At 28.5% G+C, this 5,354-nt stretch overlaps 1 long non-coding RNA gene across 1 annotated transcript; it reads right to left on the bottom strand.

Annotated features, from left to right (window-relative positions):
• Nucleotides 1–4,044: 4,044 nt before the first annotated feature.
• On the bottom strand, nt 4,045–5,058 carry LOC149537970 (uncharacterized). Its single transcript, XR_016356509.1, has 2 exons — nt 4,523–5,058; nt 4,045–4,349 (listed from the first exon to the last, which is right to left on the bottom strand). It is a non-coding gene; the product is annotated as an uncharacterized LOC149537970 (long non-coding RNA).
• Between the last annotated feature and the right edge of the window lie 296 nt (nt 5,059–5,354).

Below are 5,354 nucleotides of genomic sequence, written 5' to 3'. Positions count from 1 at the left end.
CACTTGTATCATCTATTATGAATAAATTGACATGTTAATCTTTTTTACATTGTTTACCCCTTTTATAAACTTCTCCTAACCATTCATATATATCTTGAATTTTATTTCTTGAAAATATGGCTCACACAACAGGTACACCAGTTTTTTGTTCATCAAATGCAAGTAATGCAAATAACTCATACTGCACATGACAAAATTGATGATAAATTAATTTATTAAATAAATTATAAATCAACTAAACTATGAGATCTATAAATATGGATGACATTGGTATAGTTACACTATATTTATTTGTTAAAAATATAAAATCTATTGCAATAATTGAGTTATGAGAATACTTCACCATCATTTTTCGCATCCATTGTGTTTGAATGCCTATGGTAAATAGAATATTTCATTCATTTTTAGTGTTTTATAAAAGAAGTTATCATTCTCCTCTATATGCCACAAACAAACACTTTTTGCATCATCTTCATCTTTTTGTGATCAAAGAGAAAGTACCATTTTCTATGCATTCATAACATATTTTCTTAGCAAATATGTATCTATTTTTTCTTTAAATATAATAGATAAGATAAAAGAATAATGACTGAGATCTATGTGACTTTTTTTCTTCAAATGTGTTAGAGTAGGATTTAAACAATGTTGCTCAAAAATTGTATCTATCCCAACAATCATTAATAATAATGACTTGATATATGATTTGCATTCATGTGATAGTCTTAGTGTAACCATACTCTTTGAATCATGAGAAGGGTCGTCATTTCTATTAGAAAATTCACCATTAGCATCTTGATGGCTAAAATTATTATATATAATGAGAGCAACATTTTATTTTTCATACATAACCTTAACTATAAAGTGGGTTTAACAACCCATTTTCTAAACAAACCTCCACTTCCTTTTCATGTTTTAAGATTTTTTGTCTTTCCTATTATCTTTGGGTCAAAAGGCACAATAATATTTATTTATACACATGTAAATGTATTTATAATAATTAATATAATAAATTAAAAATATAAAATAAGACATTCAACTCATTATTATATTTAAATTAGGCAATTCTCAAATACATTTTGGTAGCATGGTTGACAAGGTTTGCCAAGTTAAACTCTCTATATGATTTACAAATAAATGTTATTTCTTTATCATTTAATAATGTTTTTCTTTTAACAAAATGAGGGAGTCTTTCAAAAGGAATATTAGCACATAAGTGCAACACTTGAAAAGGTATTTCCTTCAATGAGCACATTTTGTATAACTAGCTAGATAAGCGATTTTCATTCAAACTTTCTACCCATTTTGGATTCTGAAGAATATTTAGATGGTTAGTGGCTCTCCATCATGTTTAGATATGTTAGAACTCTATAAATATCATATATACTTAATTAAAAAAATTAGTATATAATAAGATAATATAAATAGATTTCTCATTTGCCCATCAATAAAAGGATTGCTCAATAGTTTATGCAAGTATATAGCTAATATTATTATTATTATTTATGATCTTATTGTATAACAATGATTGACATGATAATATAAGTATATATGCATGTGGGTAATACCTAATTATATATCCAGACTATTTTTTCATATATCACTTTATGATATATTGCTATGGCCATATGTTATCTAGTCTATAATAATGTGCACTTCCATTTAACTTATTTTCTCATGTGACTAATAATAACTTTCTATATTAACTAGAAGTTTCTAATCTACAGTGATATTGACATTAGGATTCAAAATATAAGGTATCTTTACATTTATTTTTCTCTAAATTAAATTTAACATAAAAGTAATTAGGAAATATTATAATTTATGTTTGTATTAAATTATTTATTTTAATTTATTGAGAAATAGTTTCTTAATTGAAATAAAATATAGATATTATTAAATAAACAATTAAATTTAAAATATAAACATCTTGGAAAATATATTATAAAGATAAATGTTTTTAAAAATAAAATATTAAATGACGTAATTTAGTTAATAAAAGTGAAAAATATAAATATAAATTAATGTTTTTCAATTTATTGAAATAATTTTACATAGAAGCTAATATTGTTAAGTTTTTTTGCCACTAAAAGAACCCCTACTATAATTCTGATATATTTTCTTAAGTTTGGATATTTAATATTTCATTAAACACTTGGCACATAACTCACTATTATCTGATATTATGATTAGTATTTACATTTTTGTGTCTACATCGATTGTCAAATCAAATAGAAATACAAATTGATAAACAACAATTGCACCAAACTTTGACAAGAAAAACTTAAAGAAATGATATACTTGGCATAAATCAAAATTGAATATACTTATTATCAAGTTTTATACAATATTAGAGAGGAATATGATATGCATAATGCATTATATTGATAATTACAAAGTCTGATTTAGTTCCTCGCATACTTATTTTGTTTCTTTCTTTATATTTTTTATAAATAATACCCAATGTAACTTGATGTGGAAAAGAATGGCATGCAACTTTGTTGATGACGTCTAAAGCAATTATGATCCAAATTGAAAGTGATGATAGCTTCTACAAACTATTAGCGTTTATAAACAATCTCCTCCAATTTAATTGCTTAGGGCATAAATGGAACCAATGAATCTCTATACTATGATAGAATTTATATGATGCAAAATATACCTACACTAAATAAATAGATTGGAGAATGAAGTTTCTCTCACCATAAAATGGATTTCTCCCACCATAAACATTGATGCATAAAGTGTAAGCATGAAGTGGAAGGCTGATGGGGAAGCAACATTACCAAAATCTCTCATCCACCTCATCTTAAGGAAATTTGTCTTATTATGCTATAAACAACCAACAAAGGGCACATAAGCAAAGTGACAGAGGTAACTAAATCTATCAAATCGGTCAATAGTACAAGCTCGAAAATGGTGTAAACAGAGCTTGGCATGGGTGGGAAGGGGCATCCAAGCACGACCAAATTCATGCCTAGATAGCTATTGCCAAAATGGTGGGGATGGGCCACTCAATTCGTGTCCCCTCCACTAAAACTGCATAGTCTTTTATCTCTATTGTTTAATATTTTTCTTAACTCAATGTGTGCATGAGACAAGGAGGAAATAGTAAAATAGATTTTTCAAATTCCTTTTGGGAATTAATTTGCCTTCCCATACATTTTCAAGAGAGCAAATTTTCTCTCCTATGAATTGTTTTGGGATCAAATTTATGCATTCCTTATAATGTTCTTCCATTTCTTCTTTCTCTACTCCATTTTGCTTACTTTAAGTTTATTCGATCTCCTTTCTTGTTTTCCCAACTTTAAGAGTTTATTTCTAATAGAAGAAAATATGTTAATAGTAATCTCAATTATTTTTATATATGACCATTTAATTTAATAATTTCACCCATTAACATTCATTGAAATTTCTAGTCTTATTATTAAAATGAATCATGCGAATAACTTGAAATGAATATATTTCTAAACTATATTTTTGTACATAAAATGATTACTTAAAAAAATTAACTTATACTTTTTTTAATTAAAATTGAAGTATAACTATATGTCATTTCAACTCTAACTTTTTCCAACAAATTCAAATATGCTTTTATTTATTTCAAGATCTATTGAATACAATGAACCAACTCTTTTGAAGAGGTCTAAATATACATTATAGCCCAACTTTCATAATTACAACAATGATTTCTTCTTGAGATACAAAAGCATTTTAACATAACAATGATATATTTCAATGAAATAGACACTCTTTCTTCTATAAATTTTATAACAATGCAAAACAAAAGAGTACACAAGTGAAGAATTCTCCAACATCAATTCTTGATCACAACAATCCTAAACTTCCTTCTTTACAAGGTTCCAATAGGAGATTCAAGAACTCCCATGCTATCCATCAATAATCCATAAAACCTTACTCCATATCGTAACTTGCAAAACAATAAACATAACCATGGAGAGCTCACCTCCCAACCTAGGTCTCTATGAGACCAACCATTGAGCTAGAAGAACCAAGGTCGAACAGGTTACACAAACAACCCATAAATGCAAGTAACAACATTAAACTCTCATACCAAGAATTCACATCAGGTTTCATCAAAGAACCCATAAACAAAGGGTGAAGGTGGAACACCCAGGAAGGAGATGCCAATGTCAAAACATAAAATTTTGTGCCTTTACAAGGCTCATAATATTCACATTTTTATACATAATTTATGGCATATACCCTTATTGCCTCCAAATAATAAGACTTGGTAAATAAGGGCCCATACACCTTGCCTTTTGTCCCTCTTCTCCATGAGTCTCAACTAACCCCTTCCCAAGCATGAGTGATGTCCATCACAAACAACCCTTCAAGAAAATAAAAAAATAAACAAGAACAAGATTGCAAACAAAACCCAAAATCATATCCTTTGCATTTCAATACTACAAAACATATAATACACATATGCAATAGATTTACAAACATATACTAAGCTATTGAAAATATAAAACAAGAATGCATGGTAATGAAGATCACCAACCTTCACAATATGTTATGGAAAATTGATGTTTGAGAAGAGCCCAATCCTTCATCTTGCTTCAACTCTCAAGAACACCTCTCCCCCAAAAAATCTCCAAAAACTACAGAGTGGGTAATGAAAATCACTAAGTCTCACATTTCTCTTGCAAGCTTCCTTCCCAAGTCTCTTTCCAAATGTCTTAATTTCTCACATGGCTCAAGATGGGAGTGGGTAAGTGGAATTTCGTGCATCAATACTTACTTATTTTTAATGGGCTTCTAAAGTCAAAAATAAGTTGTCCTATGCTAAAACTTGTCCCCCACCCATAGGTATATCATATGGGCACTTAATTTTCACTAACATGACAACCCTAGGGCCACTAATGAGCACTCAAAATTCACTATTAGGTGGGAATTCGAAAATCATGATTATGACACTTTTCATGACACTATTTGGCAAGTGGGATTGACTTGGGTTCATCTAATGAGTTTAGTTATAGGTTAGGTGTCTTTTGCCAACACATTTCCCACATAACGTTTACATTTAAGCATTACAAGTGTCAAGTGACACCATAAAATTACATTACATATTTAAAGTGAAACATCTTCCACAAATGAATTTTATCTATTACACACATTCAATTTATGATTACAAAATAAAATATGTAACCACGAGATTTAACCTCTTCATTACGTTTAACCTTGGCTTTTACAGATTGGACATAGGTTTGGTCATTGGTTCTTCGATTTAAATTACTATGGTTAAATTTCCTACACACTCAATCCAAATATCAGTAGTCCAATGAAAAATCACATATAAATAACAATCAACATTGCATAATTGAATTCATATT

This window comes from Cupressus sempervirens, chromosome 9 (genome assembly GCF_028749045.1).
Source record: "Cupressus sempervirens isolate cs-2001-9-10 chromosome 9, ASM2874904v1, whole genome shotgun sequence".
Classification (NCBI taxonomy): domain Eukaryota; kingdom Viridiplantae; phylum Streptophyta; class Pinopsida; order Cupressales; family Cupressaceae; genus Cupressus; species Cupressus sempervirens.
This window is presented reverse-complemented; position numbering and strand designations above follow the sequence as displayed.